Below are 21,565 nucleotides of genomic sequence, written 5' to 3'. Positions count from 1 at the left end.
TGGTCTTCTTAAAGCAGATGCGGACCTCAAAATTGAGTTGTGAGAGGTGAAAGATGTCTTGTGAATCCCTCTGCCAGCGGCTGGGGACTCTATCCGGGCAAGTTCCATTCTTCGGATTCACTCTCAAGAAGGCGATATTACATCTGCCACCATGACCACAGTACGGGCACACCAAAGGCTGGTGATATCTTTCCACCGGCCTTCCATTCAAAGTGAGCATGGGAAGCGTAAATTATGTCTGTGATGCCAAAGGCAGTGGGGTGCAACAACCAACTCCACAAAAATAATGTTGTAGGAAGGCACTGCAGATGCTGGTTTAAACTGAAGATAGACACAAAATGCTAGAGTAACTCAGCGGGACAGGCAGCATCACAGGTGACGTTTCAGGTCGAGACCTTTCTTCAGACTGAAAAGATTCAGTATGAAGAAGGGTCTTGACCTGAAATATCACCCATTCCTTCTATCCAGAGATGCTGCCTGTCCCGCTGAGTTACTCCCACATTTTGTGTCTATCTTCCACAAAAATAATGAGCTGCTGCCAGCCTGGGCTGCTGCTACTCTCCATTGCCACATCGTTCTGCATTGAATTCCAACCAGTCAACCTAGTCAAACCATGGCACAGGTCCACGTTCGACCAAAAGCAGCATGCTGTAGAAAGAAGAAATCCAGCAACCAATGGGTCAGGCCAAATCTTTGCATACCTGCTACATTTAGGGATGAATGATGGCAGGCAATTAAGCAGCATAAGGAAACTCCACGGATATCCCCATCTTCAAATGGTAATGGAGCTCAAGCACGTTGTTAAGAATCACTCGACTGAGACTGTTACAAAGCTCCAGCAAGAAGTGCCAAGTGGTGATAGGAGTGGGTGACGTTTTGGATCAAGACCCTTCTCCAGACTTATTCTTCACCTGTCCCGCTGAGTTACTCCAGCATTTTGTGTCTATCTTTGGTTTAAACCAGCATCTGCAGTTCCTTCCTAAACATTCAAGTGCCAAGTGGTGATGTGTTTCAGACTCCTCCTAATTTCCGCCCTTCAAAAGGTCTATTAGTCTTCTGCTAATTGTATACAGTAAGAAACAGTTCAACAGCAACACTCCAGCTACGAGCACCTGCATTCCAGAATTAGATGCATGCAAAGCTGTTCTAGCACACACAGCTGAAACACTAGCCCCCAATCAACAATGATGAAGATTGCCCAGTATGTCCTTCCAACAATATTCAGAACAATTACAAGCAATTCAATTACCACTCTATTCTCAACCAGCAAAGGAATGGATGAAGTCAGCAACAATATCACCAAGCAAAACTCACCATGACAAGATCAAAGGAGCACAATTTGGAGCAAGAAAACGCAGATCCTGACCTCATTAGTCAATCCAAAAATGGACACAAGAACTGACAACTCGAGGTAAGCCACAACAATCTGTTTCTATTACAAAGTAAGATTGTATTATTATTGGATGTTAATCATCTGAGCTCCTTGACCCGAAAGAGATTTCTCATGACAGCATTTTAACCCCAAATGTTCTCAATTGTTACACTGACTTTTCTCTCACTGTAAACTTAGATGTGGGAACGTTGTGTTCAATAATTGTTATAATTGTTGTGCTCACCCAGTTTGGAGATTTTTAAGGCGACTGCTGACGAATGTCATAGTCGTAGCAGGTCGCCGAAAAACTAGCGACTGGACTCCCCCTACGACAATGTCTACAACAAGCCACGATAACCTACCACCTAGTCGATGGTAAGCTAAGGAACAAATGGCGACGCAGTCATCGTGACTTAGGACGTCCACCTATGACAGCGCCTACGACAAGCTACGACAACCGAAGTCAACCTCCTCCACCTCGACAAGCTACAACCCTGTCGGTCACAACTGATGACAACTGTAGCCATTTCACGTAATTTTGGCACCAAAGGGGTGTGGGTAGGGTTTCCAATCATTCTGCATCATGACTGCCATGGAGCAACATATGATGGCATTGCTCTTACAAGAAGAACAAGCCCTGCTGCTTGCAGCGGCCCTCACGCTTAAAATTCTGCAAGACAGGACAAGAAGAATGGGGAAGAAGAAGCCCAAGAAGAGGTCTGTGTGGTTGAAGCCCTTGTCCCTGAAGAGACCCAAATGCAGTGCAATGTCAAAATAAATGAAAACTGTTTGCTTTTCAATGCAGTGCAATGCTTGTGTTTGTGTTAGTTTTATTGGTCAAAATAAATGAAATTAAAATATTTGAAAGAGATGCCATGAGAAACTACTCTGAAATACAATAACTACAAACATCAATCTTTTGTCAAAATGTCCAAAATTTACTTTATTCAAACAAACCAAATTCTTATAAAAGGTGGATAACCGTCGTCAGCACCGGCGACAACTTAAGTCACCTGGCCACAACCTGGCGACAACCTACGACAGGAGACGACAAACTACGCTCATTGGCGTCAAACCAGCAGTCGCCGAAAATTCTCATGCCTCGACAAACTTCAGCGACGACCAGAAAAACGCTACGACTTTTTGGAGACTACTCATGACCATGCCCACGACAACCTGGTTGCTTGTAGTCGCCTTAAAAATCGCCGAACTGGGACAGGGCCATAACATGCATAATGCCATCAGCGCCCTTTGGCAGATAATACCCAAACACCAGATCTGGGCTAATCCAGGTTGAACTGATTTTCCAGCAACTGATGGTCCGTCTACCCCTGTAATCCAGACCAAATTACGAGAGCTCAATTAAAATTGAGTGGCCACAGACGACATTGCAAGTGGCGCGTGCTCTTTCCGGTCGTGTCCCTTCGATGAGAGTCAACTTTGCTCTCAATCTTCTCTCCTAACAGTTTTACAAAGACAATACAGTAAACCCTTGTTTTAATGACCCCCTTATAACAGATGTCGGATATAGCGGACAGACATGCCGATGCATCCTTGGCTTGCTCAGTCTCCCCACCCACTTAGAGCTCTGGCTTCTGACCCACCCATAATTCGCAAGGTGCACCAGCGAGCCCTTCTTCACTCACAGAAAGAACACAAAGTGCTGAAGTAATTCAGTAGGTCAGGATCTCATGGAGAACATGGATAGATGCCATTGGGACACTAACTCAGATGATTCAGCCAGCTCCAGCTAAGTTACTCCAGCACTTTGTGTCATTTCACTTTAAAACTAAGCACCGATGCTGCTGCTGCTCTGCACCAGCGAGCCTTTCTTCACCGAGTCACGCAGCAGTTGTTGCGACTCACGTTGTAGCGCCTGGGGACAGCGCTTTCTTCAGGTGCCCCCACCGACAGAATGTGCTCAGTCACCGTGGGACTGCTTACCCTCTCACCTGCTGTCGCTTCCAAAGTGGAGTCTGTCGGCGACAACAGCGGAAAAGGACGGGGGGGGGGGGGGGGGGGGCAGCGACCCAAAGAAACAGCTGTCCCCAGGGGCTTCAACGTGAGCCGCAACAACGGCAGTGTCATCGGAACTTGTGGTGGGTGAAGAAGGGCTCGCTGATGCACTTTGTGTGTCGGGAGAGGGGTCAGAAGCTGGGCTCAAAATGGCCGGAGAGACAGTGGGAGCCGCGGATGGTTCGCCAGGTCATTCCATTCACATTCAGTTTACATTTTACATTTCTGGTACGCCATGGTGCTTTAGAGACACGGGAGGGGTGTCATTAGTTGGCCAGGGTGTATTGTCCTTTCATTATCACGTGACCTCTCGTCTTTTGGCCTGAAAAAACTGATTATCCAGATAGGCTCTGGAACTGAGGGAGCCTGTAAATTGGTGTTCAACCCGTAGATTTTCCACCCCACCTGCTTTCTTTTTCACACTTTAAATATCTGACATTTTATCCGGAAATTAAGAAATGTCCTTTGGCTGAATTTTTTTCCTCACAAATGCTCACGGAAGCTGAACGATTTTAGTGTTTCTCTTTTGGTCTATTCTGTTTCCTTTCCCAAATTTGCAACATTTTTTATGCAGCTTTGGATTCAATCGATCAGCATAAACTACTTTATCCAATCTCTTATATTTTATACATTACAACAAACGTGAAGCAAAGAGGAAGAATTAACAGATGCTCTTTTCAATATATCAGTGGGAATGTTCTATATTTGGAGGATGAATGTAAAACAATTATAGTCAGATAAAATCATATAAAATCATTATCCACTTACATGTTCAGCGCTGTTTCTGAAATTTAACGAAATTACATCTCCATTATATTGTGGGGATAATGATTTAGTTTATACATTATATGTTCTGAATAGATGTTGGATTTTGTTACACAATCCACAGAAGGGAAATCTTATCCACTGCTGTTGGCTACCTGGTCTGGATAGATTTATGCATTCAGTAGGTATCCTATCACAATAACGTTTCTATATCTGGAATTAGCAAATTTGTAAACCCAGCAGCTAAATATACACCGTCATTTTTTAAATCTCGATGCCTCTATCATTTCAAATGAGCCAGTGCACATTCTGAGGCTCTGATATTATGTTTCAATGCAGTACTACAGTAACATTAGAATTATGAAGTTCTATCAGTAGAATACCCATCGCCACCAGTATGTTAATTTATTACTTCAGCTTGTCATGTGGAACATACATCTTCAATTCATTATTTTATTTTCTGCTGACAAGATCAGCTTTTATTACTTTTTTCCCAGCCATATTAAAATCCCATCTGAAAGCTAAGGTAGTTAGTCAAAGCTATTTTAGTTTTTACTTAAATTTTAAGTAAGGATTGCACAGTAGTGCAGCTGTTAGAGCTGCTGCCTTCAAGCATCAGTAATCCGGGTTCAATCCTGACATCGAGTGTTGCCTAGGTGGAGGTTGTGCATTCTCCCTGTGATCGGTCCGGTTTCCAACCCATATCCAAAGATGTGCGGGTTTCTTGTCTCTGTAAATTGTAGTCTCTGTAAATTGTGTCTGGGGCAGGGGTGCAAAAGTGGGATAATATACAACTGGAGTAAAAAGGGGATTGATGGCTGGAGTGGGCCCGATAGGCCGAAGGACCTGTTTGCATACTGTTTCTTTCAACCAATCTACATTTCTGTTTATTATAAATTATGAATATTCTGTGTAGTTACATTATTAATCAGTCACAAAATCTTCACTCTATTATCTCAATCGTTTCAATCGCAATTGAAGAAGGAACAAAACAAAATTGTTTGAATCTTTTCTAACTGAACCCAGGAACAAAAAGAGCAATTAGACCCAACATTGAATTGAATTGAATTGAATTGAATACTTTATTGTCACATGTGACAAGTCACAGTGAAGTTCTTTGTTTGCATACCCAAGGTATGCAAACAGTCGCTCATAAAGGGCGTTTATAAAGTTACAAATTCCCCCACCGCGTGTCAGTCCCCCTTTGGTCTCCCTCCCCGTCCCTCACGGTGGTCTCCCACACCGGGTTCCCATTGTTCTTTTCCCTCCCTCACGGTGGTCCCCCCACCTTTATTCCTTCTATCCCCGCCTTTAGTCCCCTCCTTTATTCCTTCCCTCGGCAACGGTGTCCTCACTTCCTCGTGTCCGTCCTCGTCCGTTGGTCGGCACCATCATCGTCGCCGCACCGACCTCTCCACTAACGCTGCCAGGTCCTCTCCAGACGCCGACCCAGGCTCCAGCCGTGGGCTCCGCAGACCCAGGTACCGAGAGCCGCGGGCTTTGTCGACCCGCGAGGCTCTGCCTCTGGTCCGCGAGACTCCGGTCTGAGAGGCTCCACCTCCGACACGTGAGGCTCCGTCCTCGGCTTCTCAGCGGCACCTTCAGAAGGCGTCTGCCACGGCGGCACCTCTGGATGACGTCCTTTGACCACCCGTTCCTTCTATCCAGAGATGCTGTCTGTCCCACTGTTACTCCAGCATTTTGTGTCTATCATAATCCTTTGATCACCATTATGGTTGACAGAACAAAAATGTCGATCTGTACTTTCAATATGTTCTAGTGACATTTATTTTAATACCAAAATACAATCTCGTCCAAATGGTGTTATATCATTGGAAAAAAAGTCCAAACCCAGTGTTAAGCAGACCAAATGCAAACCTCGAGAGTCTTCTGTCAAATGATACAGGCTCCTCCAGAATGCTCCATGCAGAAGAGTCATTGCATTGTACATGGGCAGCATGTATAAGAAAGACACAAAATGCTGGGGTATCTGAAGAAATGATCCAAAAGGTCACCTGCCCATGTTCTCCAGGGATGCTGCCTGACACGCTGAGTAACTCCAGCTTTTTGTGGCTTTCTGTGGTAAACCAGCATGGAGTTTGTTGTTTCTACATGTATGTACAGGGTTGCTACCAGACTGAAGGAACCATGTCGTCAATAGATAGCTGAAGTCACATGGTAGCTGACCTTTGATTTATGTTGGAGCTCAAATGCAGATAGCATAGCAGATTCACCATAGAATGAAAGCAATCATACTTTTTTTGCCAAAATGCTATCTAACTTCCTGAATGATGTACCTGTGTATGGTCACCTATCAACAAGAATGGGTGGCAAACTGCAGAATATGTCAAGTTTGACCAGCTCTCGTGAAGAACAGCACAAGCAATGACAATGCAAGGCTTGCTTAACACTAACCTTTAAGTTGTGGCCATAATGAATGATAAGATTTTGAAGGACTCATAGAATCATAAAGTTGTACAGCACAGAACTGGATCCATCACATACATGCCAACCTCTTTGCCCATCTGCATTGATCCCATTTACCCTTGTTCGGCCTGCATCCTTTTATGCCTTGCTTATTATTCATGTGCTATCTAAATATAAACCTAGTCAAAGTATCTGTTCCACCCCTCTGGTAGCAAATTCAATATAGCAACCATCGTCTGCGAAAAAAATCTCTCCCCTTGAGTACCTTATAAAACTCCTCCTCTCACCTTAAATATATGTCCTCTTATGTTTGATATCTCTTACATGGGTAAAAGATTCTGACTATTGATCCTATGTCTCATAATTTCATATACCTCTATCAGATCACACTTCACTCTCCTTCACCCTCTCCAGAGTAACCACATCCTTTCTATAATGCAGTGACCAGAACTGCATATGGTACTCTGAGTGCAGTCAAACCAATGTAGAAAGGAATCGCAGATGCTGGTTTATACTGGAGACAGCATCTACTGAAGACAGCAGACACAAAGTGCTGGAATGTTGTTTAATTTCCTGAATGTTGTACTATGTATGAGCACCCATCAGCAAGAATGGGGGGGGGGATCTGCAAAATATGTCGATTGACCAGAACTTTGTGTCTATCTGCAGTCAAACCAGTGTTTGGTAAAGTGGCAACACTACCCAAACTTTCAATGCCCTAATCTCTGAAGGTAAGTGTGCCATATGCCTTTTTCATAACTCTATGTTTTACCCGTGTCATAACTTTTAGGAAACTCTGAACTTGAATGCCAAGATCCTTGTGTTCAGGAAGGAACTGCAGATGTTGGCTTAAACTGAAGATAGACTCAAAAAGCTGGAGTAACTCAGCCAGCCAGACAGCAGCTCTGGAAAAAAGGGATGTGATGTTTCAGACAGAAGAAGGGTCTCGACCTGAAACATCACCTATTCCTTTTCTCCAGCGATGCTGTCTGACTCGCTGAGTTTATTCCAGCCTTTTGTGTCTATCCCCAAATAATTAATGCTGGGTTTACTCCAGTCGTTAACAGTCAAATACAATTTTTCCTCCGACCATTGAATTAGTCACCTTCAATAAATCAAAAATTAGTAGAGAGAACTTTATTTCCAGGAAACATACCAATGACACTATTCCTCTGTAATTTTGCAAAGAAATTCATTAGTAACAATTGATGATAATTTTTCCCTGAACATTTATTTATGACAAATAGAACTATCTATTGAGTTGGAGAATTATTTACCAGGGAACATTTATAAGAGAATTTATTTAGGTGTTCTCAGAATTGTTAGGGCTTAAGAAAATGTAATCATACATAGATGCATGTACATCCATACAAGGGCACATACATGTGTCCTTGTATGTGTACATAATTGGCCAATAAACTTATTCGATTCAATTAAAATAATAAATGATTTTAATAATTCCATTATTAAATGTCGCCTGCTGACAATTTTGGACAATCATGGATATCTTTGTATCATAGTTACATCAACAAACAAACCAATGAGCTCAACCAGCTTGCTTTTAATTTAGATGTTGAACCCAATGGAATAAAATGCTATTTACATCATCGTATTAATTTGGGAAACTGTTGTAAATGCAGTAAGAGCCTGCAAGATGGAAAACATCGTCCACAGAGCTGCAGCTGAGAAGGAAGGAAGGATGGACAATAAACGAGGAGTGGGAACACCTAAAAGCAGCTTGGACCTCAACCTGTGAGGAGGCCCTAGGGAGAAGGATCCAAAAGCACAAGGAGTGGATAATACCAGAAACCCTCAACACAATCCAACAGAGGAGAAAGTTCAAAGAGAAAGTGAACAACTCAAGAACAAGAGCTGAAAAGGCTTTGGCCCAAAAGGAGTACAACAGATGCCACAAAGAAGTGCGAAAGAACATCAGGAGGGACAAGAGAACACAGGTGGAGAGGCTAGCCAAGGAGGCAGAAATTGCAGCGACTCAAAGGAACATGAGGGAGTTATAAACCATCACAAGGAAATTGTCCGGGACATACCTGCACAATAATAAACCAATTACAGACAAGAACGGCCAACTGCTTTCAACCCAGGAGGTGCAGCTCGAAAGATGGGTAGAGCATTTTGAAGAAGTCCTAAACAAGCCACCACTGGCAGTACAGCCACATATTCCCAAAACCAGGATACCACTGCATATTAAGTGTAATAGACCAACAAAATCAGAAATAAATGCTGCAATCAAGCAACTGAAAAGTGGCAAGGCTGCTGGCCCTAACAATATTCCACCTGAAGCCCTTAAAGTAGATATAGACTCATCAACAGGCATGCTCTATGGCTTCTTTGGGAGAATTTGGGAAGAGGAAAAGACACCCATAGAATGGGCAGAGGGATACTTTGTGAAACTGCCAAAATAAAGTGACCTAAGAAAATGGAACTACCAAGAGATAACCCTCCTTTCTGTACCCAGTAAAATTCTCAACCGGGTCATCCTCAACCGTCTTCAGGAAGTTGTAGACAAGAGGCTACGGGACCAGCAAGCAGGATTCAGGAAGGATCGCTCATGCACAGACCACATAGCAATACTACGCATCATCATTGAACAGTCTATTGAATGGAACACGTCCCTGTACATCAACTTTGAAAAAGCGTTTGACAGCTTAGACAGGCCAACACTATGGCGCCCAATGGACCACAATTGAATTCCCACCAAGTTAATAAACCTAATCAAGAACTGGGATGCAGGAACCTCATGCAAAGTTATGCATGCAGGCCAGCTCTCCCAGAGCTTTAGTGTCAAGACGGGTATCAAGCCGGGATGTCTACTGTCACCATTCCTGTTCATCCTGGCAATTGACTGGATCATGATGGAAATAACTGAAGGGAAAAAAATGGAATTCAGTGGGCAATGTGGGAACAGCTAGATGACCTTAACTTCACTCAGAGAGTTGTAAATCTGTGGAATTCTCTGTCTCAGAAGGCAGTGGAGGCCAATTCTCTGGATGCATTCAAGAGAGAGCTCGATAGAGCTCTTAAGGATAGCGGAGTCAGGGGGTATGGGGAGAAGGCAGGAACGGGGTACTGATTGTGAATGATCAGCCATGATCACATTGAATGGCGGTGCAGGCTCGAAGGGCCGAATGGCCTACTCGTGCACCTATTGTCTATTGACTTTGCAGACGACATAGATCTCCTTTCACACACACAGATACAAATGCAGGAGAAGACGGATAGACTCTCACAAGCTGCAACAAAACTTGGTCTTACACCCAATACACCCAATCCACTCCAAAACCAGCAACCCTATCCTCATGCACAGCACTGCCCTGGAGGAGGTAGAAACATTCACATATCTAGGTAGGCAGTGTTGTGGACACCACCAGGGGTGGGGGCAGATGCAGACATAAAAAGCAGAATCAATAAGGCTGGGGTGTTGTTTAACATGCTCAGGAAGATCTGGAGCTCAAAACACATCTCAATCAACACCAAAATACGCATCTTTAACTCAAATGTGAAGCATGTGATGCTGTGTGGATCAGAGACATAGAAAACAACAAAACACACAACAGGCTGCAAACATTCATTATCACCTGTCTCAGGAGGATACTAAACATCTGGTGGAGAGAGAAAGTAAGCAATGTGGAGCTGATGAAAAGAACAAGTCAGGATCCCATTGACTTACAAATTCGAAGGAGAAAATGGAGTTGGATTGGACACATCCTCAGAAAACCTGCCACAAACATCACCCAGCAAGCCCTGACATGGAACCCCCAAGGAAAAAGGAAAAGAGGTCGCCCCCAGGAACAGCTGGAGAAGAGGTGCCCAGGCAGAAATACCTGGGAGTGGGCTCAACTGGGGAGATCTCGAAAGAACCGCCAACAACCGAGTGAGGTGGAAGACATTTGTCAATGGCCTATGCTCCCTAGAGGAACATAGGGCTTAAGAAGAAGAGAACTACTATAACCGATGCACTACAGTATCTATTATGGTGTCTGAAATGTGGACACTTTGGAACAAATATGCATCTTTAAGGCATTACAGATCTTTAGTTACGTGGAGCATGAATGGATAAATATAGAGTGAATGATTGTATGGTTCCAATTTTTAAAAAACTCCACAATGTTACATAATCCTGTCTTATCTGCACCAGCCCAAATCTCCTTCCCTTTCCTCACTCCCACTTTTGCCTCTGCTCTGAGCTGCTTCCATACTAAATGTCTGCTTCAGAAACTGGAAACAGTTACCCTTTGTATAAGAAGATAACTGCAGATGCTGGTACAAATCGAAGGTATTTATTCACAAAATGCTGGAGTAACTCAGCAGGTCAGGCAGCATCTCGGGAGAGAAGGAATGGGTGATGTTTCGGGTCGAGACCCTTCTTCAGACTGAAGAAGGGTCTCGACCCGAAACGTCATCCATTCCTTCTCTCCCGAGATGCTGCCTGACCTGCTGAGTTACTCCAGCATTTTGTGAATAAGCAGTTACCCTTTCATGCATTGGCTTCACAAGTTAAGAAGTAAAATCTTTGAAAACATGGTGAAATTTCAATTGATGGCCACCTCTGCTTCTTCAAATGAATTGTCAGAAAATTAACTGCACCGACTCAAATTTATTTTAGGTGACCTTGGTGGATGAGGCAACATCAATAATAATGCTAAACTAGAAAAAGATCTCTTATAAATACTAACAGAGCAATTTAAAACATGGAGATTGTAAACTGACGTGATGACCTCAATGGCTAAGGCTTATAGGATAAAATTCACGCTCCAGTTACACATGCGGCATCTTCTGTTTCTGTCTGATGAATATTCATGAAATAAGCTAACTATTCCTTTCTTATTCCAATAACTAAGACAAATTAGTCATCTTCTCAAAGTGTCATGTTCAATTTTACAATTTGAAATAGTTTGCTCATACTAATTGGCAATCAGTACTCTATAAGGCAATAGCATTCAGATAATGAATAGAAAAAGCACAACAAATATTAATCCTAACAAGAAGGAACCAGATCTTCGAGATTGAGACTGAAAACCTACACCAAACTGTTCCTGCTTTAACTTTTTTTTAATTAGTCACTTGCTCTCAGAGCTTAACTATGACAGAGACAATTAAATATTGAAAACTTCACTTTAAACCTTGAGCTCAAGTTTTTGGGTCCATGAATGGCAGGCTATTATACATTTCATTGTGGAGAAGAAATATTATACTATGTAAAGTTTGGCTGGTTTGCTGTTTTAATTAAAGTTCTTTCCAAATGCTGCTGTCTGAACAGTCAGGTTACCTTTATGTGACCTGCATTGTGTTATTTTCACTAAACTGTGACTTATACAACCTTAAAGCATCCATAAATTGCAGAACATAAACTAGAATTGCTTATTCCAATCCTTTCTATGTCTTAGAATTATTTTGCAAAAAGAGCTGCTAAAGGAATAGTGAATTAAAAAAATTGAGTACATCACTACCAGCTTCCTGACTGCTAGATTTTCCAATGGTCCACAACAGTTCATCTTGTGCACTGAAAATTTATTCAATTGTTATCCACTGCATATTTCAGTTATTATACTTTCAAATGAATTTCATTCCTTGAGGACTTCGTTCATGAAAAGCATATTCTTTGCAATCCTATGTTATACAATATAATTTTTCAATAAAGAGAAAGGAAAATGGCGTTAATAAATAATACTCTGAAATATGTAACAGGCAGAATAAGTGCAGGAGCAACTCAGCGGGTCAAGCAGCATCTCTGGAGGGCATAGGCAACGTTTTGGGCCAGGGCCCTTCTTCAGAATGATTGTCATAGCAGGGAGAAAGCTGGAAGAGTGGTGGGGCAGGACAAAACCAGGCAAGCGATAGGTGAATACAGGTGAGAGGGGGTTGTTTGGCAGATGGGTGGAGAAAGGCCAGAGATTGGGAGAAGAGAAATGTCTGTAAGATACAATGCCCTCCATAATGTTTGGGACAAAGACCCATCATTTATTTATTTGCCTCTGTACTCCACAATTTGAGACTTGTAATAGAAAAATCACATGTGGTTAAAGTGCACAGCCAGATTTTAATAAAGGCCATTTTTATACATTTTGGTTTCACCATGTAGAAATTACAGCAGTGTTTACACATAGTCCCCCCCATTTCAGGGCACCATAATGTTTGGGACACAGCAATGCCATGTAAATGAAAGCAGTCATGTTTAGTATTTTGTTGCATATCCTTTGCATGCAATGACTGCTTGAAGTCTGCGATTCATGGACATCACCAGTTGCTGGGTGTCTTCTCCGGTGATGCTCTGCCAGGCCTATATTGCAGCCATCTTTAGCTTATGCTTGTTTTGGGGGCTAGTCCCCTTCAGTTTTTTCTTCAACATATAAAAGGAATACTCAATTGGGTTCAGATTGGGTGATACACTTGGCCACTCAAGAATTGACCATTTGTTAGCTTTGAAAAACTCCTTTGTTGCTTTAGCAGTATGTTTGGGATCATTGTCTTGCTGTAGAATGAACTGCCGGCCAGTGAGCTTTGAGGCATTTGTTTGAATGAGAACAGATAGGATGTGTCTATATACTTCAGAATTCATTATGCTACTACCATCACCAGTTGTATCATCAATGAAGATAAGTGAGCCAGTACCTTCAGCAGCCATGCATGCCCAGGCCATAACACCCCCACCACCGTGTTTCACAAATGAGGTGGTGTGCTTTGGATCTTGGGCAGTTCCTTCTCTCCTCCATACATTGCTCTTGCCATCACTCTGATATAAGTTAATCTTCGTCTCATCTGTCCACAAGACCATTTTCCAGAACTGTGGTTGCTCTTTATTTTTTTTATTTTATTTTATTTTTATTTTTATTTTTTTTGAAAAGCATATGTACAGATAGAAATAAAAGACAAATTTGTTACAAAATTCTTACATAGCTTCAATTTTTAAATTTTTAAAGAGAGAAAATAAAAATAAAGAAGAATGAAAAAAAATAAAAAAATAAAAAATAAAGAATAAAAAAAGAGTTATAACTATAAAAATTAAAGGGGGTAGATCCGGGAGACAATAACCACAGTTGTACATTCAACCCTAAACTCAAGTTTCAACTTTTAATTTAAAATTTTTATTTTAGTCCTGTGTCAAACCCATTTACTTTTCTAAAAATTCAATAAATGGAGACCATATTTTTAAAAATAAATCAGGTTTGTCAATTAAGGCAAATCTTATTTTTTCCAAATGCAAGGTGTCTGTCATTTCCGTAATCCACATTTTAATTGTGGGGGTTATTGTTTTTTTCCAAAATGTAAGTATTAATTTTTTCGCAGTTATTAAACTGTAATCAAGAAAATGTACCTGACTTGTTGTAAAGTTTGTAATATGTTCTGATAATCCTAATATTATTAATTTTGGATCCATATCCAATTGCTTGTCGATAACTTTAGAAACTATTTTTAAAATATCCAACCAGAAATTTAGCATTTTTATGCAAGTTACGAAAATACGAGTTAAATTAGCTTCTTGAAATTGACATTTATCACAAATAGGAGAGATACTAGGAAAAATCCTATTTAATTTCGTCTTCGAATAATGTAGTCTATGTATTATTTTAAATTGTATTAAGGAATGTCTAGTATTTAATGAACATTGGCGTATATGTTGTAAACTTTCATCCCATATATCTTGCATTATGAGTTGGTTCAATTTGTCCTCCCATGCTCGTCTATATGATTCTGATGACGGAATGTCAGTATCTAGGAGAGTATTATAAATAAAGGATATTAATTTATTTGAATTATAATGTCGATTCAGGCATTCATCAAGAGTTTCTGGACCTCTAAATTTATATTCTTGCATGTGTAATTTTACATAATCTCTAAGTTGTAAATATCTAAAATAATTATTAACATGTAATCCGTACTTCTGTTGTAAATCCTGAAAAGAAAGAAAAGTTCCCTTATGATAAAGATCTCCCACCCTTTTAATTCCATAACTTTTCCATTGAGCAAATCCTCTATCTAAGACAGACGGTTTAAAAGAAGGGTTAGTCGCAATAGGGAGGAAAGAGGATAATTTACTCAGTTTTAAAGTAAGTTTTAATTGTTTCCAGGTATGGATAACACTATGTATAATCGGATTACCGCCATATGTTTTTTTATTTAAATTTATTGGAGCTAAGAGGATCGCACCAATGTCAAATGGTAAACAATCCTCTTTCTCCATCTTTAACCAATCCGGTTGTTGATCAGTGTCATCCAACCAGAAGGTTATATTTTTTATATTAACCGCCCAATAATAAAATAAGAAGTTAGGTAAGGCAATTCCTCCATTAGTTTTAGACTTACATAGATGTCTTTTATTTATTCTATGAGTCTTATAGTCCCAAATAAAATAAGTAATAATTGAATCGATTTAAAAAAAAAACTTTTTTGGAAGATAGATCGGAATTGCTTGAAATAAGTATAGTAGCTGTGGAAGAAAGATCATCTTTATAGCATTACTACGACCAACTAATGATATAGGGAGTGTTTTCCAAAATTGGATATTTCTGTGTAATTTAGTAAGTAAAGGAGGAAAATTTAATTTAAATAAAGAAGTATATTTCCTAGTCACGTAAATTCCAAGATATTTAAACTTTTCATAGGCAATTTTAAAAGGAAATTGTTGAAGTATGGCCGGATTTTGTTCCATTATTGGCATAATTTCACTTTTGTACCAGTTAATTCTATAACCTGAAAATGAACCAAATTGAGTTATGAGATTTAATAAATTCGGAATGCTAATTTCAGGATTTGTAATGTATATTAATACATCATCCGCGTATAAAGAAATTTTATTGGTTGTATGTTTAGTGTTATAACCGTGAATGTCTGGATTTGATCTAATACTCTCAGCAAGTGGGTCTATAATGAGGGCAAATAGAAGCGGAGATAGTGGGCATCTTTGTCTACAACCCCTAAATAAATGAAATTTGGATGACAGCATTTGATTAGTTAATATTCTAGCTGTTGGGGATGTATATAAAAGTTTCACCCATGAACAAAAATTTTCACCTAATTGAAATTTTTCCATCACTGAGAAAAGATAGGGCCATTCTACTTGATCAAATGCTTTTTCAGCATCTAGCGAAATGATTGCTAAATCTTCGTTTAATATTCTATTTGAATATATTATATTGAACAAGCGTCTCAAATTGAAAAATGAATATCGTTTAGATATAAAGCCTGATTGGTCGGGGTGTATCAATTTATCTATAACTAAACAATCTATGAGCTAAGATTTTCGCTAATATCTTCTGATCAGTATTTAAAAGAGCTATCGCTCTGTACGAACCAGGCTCTTCAGAATCCTTATCTTTTTTAGGAATAAGTATTATTGTTGATTCAGTCAGAGTTTGTGGTAATCTCTGTTGTTTAAAGGCGTAACTATATACAGTTTGCAAACGTGAAGAAATCAAATCACTAAATTTTTTATAAAATTCATTGTTTAAGCCGTCAGGGCCAGGGGTCTTCCCATTTTTCATGGATTTAATGGTCTCTTCAACGTCTTTCATAGTTATTTCTGCGCCCAATAAGTTTCTGTCACTCTCATTCAAACCAGGGAGGTTACATTCCTGCAAAAAGTTTTGCATCTGCGCAGAGCTATCTGTTATTTTTGATGAATATAATGTCTGATAAAATTGCAAAAATCTCTGATTAATGTCCTTGGGTAGTTTAAGCAAATCTCCGTTATCTGATCTAATTTTATGAATTGTAGATTCATCTTCTAATTTACGGAGTTGACGTGCTAACAATTTCTGTGGTTTATCTCCAAATTCAAAATGTATTTGTTTAGTATATTGAAAAAGCCTTAAAATGTGAGCTGAGAGTATATAATTTAACCTATATTTGAGAGCAGCGATTTTATTATGTATTTCAATAGAGGGAGCGATCGCATTTGTTGTGCCTAACTGTTTTATCTGTCTTTCTAGTTCATGTTGTACAACCCGCTTCTTCTTGTTTTGAGACGCTTGAAAGGCAATAATACATCCTCTCACAAACGCTTTAAATGTTTCCCAAAGCAGGGACGCAGGTGTTTCAGGAAGGTCATTTGCGTAAAAAAAGGTTTCAATTTGCAATTTAAGATAGTCATAACATGCTGTTTCATTTAAAATTTGAGGATTAAATCTCCAATTGGTCTGTTTCCCCGTTACTCCTTGGAGTTTTACCCTAAATGTTAAAGGGGCATGATCGGATATAATAATATTATGATATTTTGAATTATACGTATAAGGAATAAGTTTGGAGTCCACCAAGAAATAGTCAATTCTTGAATAAGTTTTATGCACTGGTGAATAAAATGAATACTCTCGGCCTGAGGGGTTTTCAATTCTCCAAACATCTTTTATATTTGCACTATTTTAATAAGAGTTTAATAATTCACACGACTTGGATTTTGTTTTCCTTTGAGTTGACGATCTATCCAAGTAAGGATCTAGTGTACAATTTAAATCTCCTCCAATTATCAAGTTATATTGTCCAAATTCTGGAATGGTATTAAAAAAATAATAATTAAATAACGGATTATCAAAATTTGGTGCGTAGACATTCACCAATATCAGTTTTGTGGAGTATAGTTCTCCCACTAATATAACATATCTACCTTCAATGTCAACTATAGAGGAGGTATGTATAAATGGTATACCCTTACGAATTAAAATGGCAACACCTCTTGATTTAAAGGGAAATGATGAGTGAAATAATTTATCAATCCATTTGCCTTTCAGTCTGTTATGTGCTACGTTTTTGAGATGGGTTTCCTGAAGGAACATTATATCAGCATCAATAGATTTTAAATGTGAAAGTACTTTACCTCTTTTAATTGGTTCGTTAATGCCCTTGACATTCCAACTACAAAATGTAATACCTTTACCCCCTGTTTTCATAGTAGTATCTTGCATCTTAACCGATAAATAATCTATAATAAAGCAAATGGCCTGGCACCCGAACTACAACATTTTTCTTGAATGAAGGGTGGATGATCTTTTGTACTACGTGGAATGTCTCCCGGAAATATCTCCCAAAAGTATATAAATTCTGAGTAATAACATAATAATAAAAATTGAATCTAAAAATAAAATCAATATATAAAAGGTTAAAAGAGTGCAGGAAAAAAAAAGAAACAACTAAAACTACAACTACAATTAGTGCAGTTAGTGATAGCCACCCTAAGGTGGCAAAAAATCTAAGGACTTCCGTGGGATGTAAACAAAATAATAATACTAGCTCCGATTTTTATCGAAATTGTTGTTTTTTTTAATAAAAGAGAGGTAGACGGGGCAGGCCCGAAACTAATTAGTCTATAATAAGCCGATTTTTCTATCTAAGGTATATTAATTAAGTGTTCGAAATAAAGTTTACATAAATCAAATATTACTTGTACTTCTTATTAGTAATGATTAATAATAATATATATATTTTTTGATTAATAGTAATTAGTTACGATTAATATTCGTATAGTATGTACACTAAGCTTAAATCTTTAGATTGTAATATCTTAAAGTCCAATCAGTTGTCTGCCAATTAGTAAAGCCGTGAAGTGATATTCAACCCTTCAGCGACCTTTCGATCTCCCGAGTGAATTCCAGTGCTTTGTTGTGGTCAGTAAAAAAGGATTCTGTTTGATTGTAGGTAACTCGGAGTTTTGCTGGATACAACATACCAAATCTGAGCGATGGAATCTTCCTAAGAATAGATCTTGGCTCATTGAACAGTGCTCTTTTCTTGACCACCTCAGCAGGATAATCTCTGAAGATGTGAATCTCATCGCCTTGAAATGATAAAGTTCTGTTGATAGCAATTCTCGACAGCATATCTTCTAAAACGTGAGGATAATGCACCTTCAGTATCAAATGTCTTGGAGGGGCGTTAGCACCTGGACGTGCTCTCAGTGCTCTGTGGGCTCGATCCAGCAAGGGCTTTGAATCCATTTTCAAAACTTCTTGTAAAAGCTCAGCAGTAAAGTCACGGAGGTTTTTAGCTTTCTCTTTGCCTTCTTTAACTCCAAGAATTCTTAAATTTTGTCGTTTAGAATGACCCTCTAGGTCAGTACATTTTTCCGTTAATTTCATTAATAGATCAGATAAATGCTGAGTCTCCGTCAATACTGCTTTTGTTGTTTCAGCACTTGTCTCGGCTAAAGCTTCCAACTCACATATAGCCTCGTCATGTTGTTGTATTGACGCAGTGATGTGTTTCACCTTACCGGTAAAATCGGAGTCCAACTTTTGTAGCTTGGAGGTTACTTCCTCCATGTGTTCATTCATGATTTCACATATTTCAACCTTTGATGAAGCTAACTGGTCCTTAATAATAGTTAGTATTTCCCCCTTCATTCCTTTAAGCAATATTAATTCAGCTTTCATTTCTTGGAGTTCAACCGTAATATTCGTTACTTGAGACTTCATACCTGAAAGCTCCTCACCAACAACGTTACGAAATTCTTCCAAACCAATTTTTTTTGGCTGTGGCTTCCGGGGTAGTTTGGAAGTTTCTTCCTGAGTCAACGCTGAAGTTTGGGCTGCAGCAGAAGCTTCCATCTGTCCTGGTTCTTCTTCTTCCAACAGTCTTGTTTTAACCGTTCGTTTTGTAACGGTTTTTAACGGGGGGGTGCGACTTAGCGACATTTAATGTTAAACGTCGCGATCTAATGATGTCACCCACCCTTCGTTAAGAATTTCCGGTAAGTTACAACGGGCCCGTCCCGTTCCTCTCTCCTTAAGTCGAGATTTTCACGGAGCTAGTTGGCGTGTGACTTACTCAGTCCATAGCGCCACCGGAAGTCTGTGGTTGCTCTTTAAAGTACTTCTTGGCAAACTGTAACCTGGCCATCCTATTTTTGAGGCTAACCAGTGGTTTGCATCTTGCAGTGTAGCCTCTGTATTTCTGTTCATGAAGTCTTCTGCAGACAATGGTCATTGACAAATCCACACCTGACTCCTGAAGAGTGTTTCTGATCTGTCGGACAGGTGCTTGGGGATTTTTCTTTATTATAGAGCAAATTCTTCTGTCATCAGTCTTTGCCTGCCAGATCCTTTGCAATTAATAAGCTCACCAGTGCTCTCTTTTTCTTAACACCTGAGCAATTACAAACACCTGTGAAGCCATGTGTCCCAAACATTATGGTGCCCTGAAATGGGGGGGGGGGGGGACTATGTACAAACACACCTGTAATTTCTACATGGTGAAACCAAAATGTATAAAAATACTCTTTAATAAAATCTGACAATGTGCACTTTAACCACATGTGATTTTTTTTTTCTATTACAAATCTCAAATTGTGGAGTACAGAGGCAAATAAATAAATGATGGGTCTTTGTCCCAAACATTATGGAGGGCACTGTAAGCAGAGAGATAGCTGAATGGACAGAGAATTGACTGTGGAAGGAAGCCTTTGGATGATGATGGAAGGTTGGTTTGCGCACTGGAGGCCTGTGACTGGCGATGTGCCTCTAAGTTCAATGCTGGGCCCATAGCTGTTTGTCACCTATGCCAATTATTTGGATGAGAACATGCAAGGCACAATTAGAAAATTTGTAAATGACACTAAAATTAGGTGGTATGTAGATAGTGAAGATGGTTGTCAAAGTTTGCGGCAGGATCTTGATCGGTTGGGCAGGTGGGCTGAGGAATGATTTAATTAATACAGAGAAATGAGAGGTGTTACATTTTGGAAAGTCTAACATGGGCAAGACCTACACAGTGAATGGTCGGGCTCTGGGTTGTGTTATAGAGCGGAGGATCTAGGATTGCAGATACATAGTTCCTTAAAAATGGCATCACAGATAGTTGGGTGTTCAAAAAGGCTTTCAGCACATTGGCCTTAATCGGTCAAGGTACTGAGTATAGACATTGGAAGATCATGTTATAGTTGCATAAAGCAATGATGAGGCCACATTTAGAGTTTTGTGTTCAGTTTTGGTCACCGTATTATAGGAAAGAGGTTGTCAAGCTGGAAAGGATGCAGAGAAGATTTACAAGGATGTTACTAGGATTAGAGGGTCTGAGCTGCAGCGAGAGGTTGAGCAGGCTAGGACTTTATTCCTTGGAACACAATAAGAAGAGTGATGATCTTATAGAGGTGTACAAAATCATGAGAGGAATAGAACGGGTAAATGCACAGAGTATTTTACCCAGTGTAGGGGAATCGAGAACTCGAAGACATAGGTTGATGGTGAGGGGGGGGGGAGATTTAATAGGAACCAAAGGGGTCAATTTTTTTTTACATGAAAGGTGGTAGGTATATGGAAGGAACTCCCGGCAGAAGTAGTTCAGGCAGGTACTATCATAATGTTTAAGAGACATTTGGACAAATACATGGATAGGAAAGATTAAAGGCCCTGCCCCAGTTAGGCGTTTTTTAAGGTGACTGCCGGCGACTGTCATAGTCATAGCAGGTCGCCAAAAAAACGGTGACTGGACCCCTCCTACGACAATGTCTACGACAAGCTACAACAACCTACCACCTAGTCGACGTCAAGCTACGGCAAGCTACCGAAAACCGACGACCCAATCGTCGCAAGTAGAACGTCCACCTACGACCGCACCTACGAATACCTACCACAGAGGCGACAACTTACGACAACCAAAGCCAACCTACGTCCACCCGCGACAAGCTATGACAATTCACGTTTCACCCAATTTCCCTATAAAAGGGGGTGTACAGTAGGGTTTCCAATCATTCTGCATCATGACTATTTGAAAGTGATACCACTACTCTAAAATACAATAACTTCATACATATATTTTCCGTCAAAATGTCAAGAATTTCCTTTATTGATAAACAAACAATTTTTTTTTAAAGGTTGATAAGAACATACAACAGTGCATACAAAAATATTGTAATAAACTTCAATAAATTTCAATAAACTTCAAACTTTAAAATTCAAACTTTAAACAGAATACGTGCAAAAACATACAAAACCTAACATAATTTATGGACACATTACACTGATGGATGATCAGATCAAG

The 21,565-nt window shown here is 39.8% G+C and overlaps 1 protein-coding gene and 1 pseudogene across 1 annotated transcript in view; one reads left to right on the top strand and one right to left on the bottom strand.

Moving 5' to 3' along the window:
- Nucleotides 1–21,565, bottom strand: part of fam149a (family with sequence similarity 149 member A) — an 86,602-nt gene that overhangs the window by 61,488 nt on the left and 3,549 nt on the right. The window lies entirely within an intron of this gene.
- Nucleotides 717–12,027, top strand: LOC144598120 (uncharacterized; annotated as a pseudogene).

This window comes from Rhinoraja longicauda, chromosome 1 (genome assembly GCF_053455715.1).
Source record: "Rhinoraja longicauda isolate Sanriku21f chromosome 1, sRhiLon1.1, whole genome shotgun sequence".
Taxonomy (NCBI): Eukaryota; Metazoa; Chordata; class Chondrichthyes; order Rajiformes; family Arhynchobatidae; genus Rhinoraja; species Rhinoraja longicauda.
This window is presented reverse-complemented; position numbering and strand designations above follow the sequence as displayed.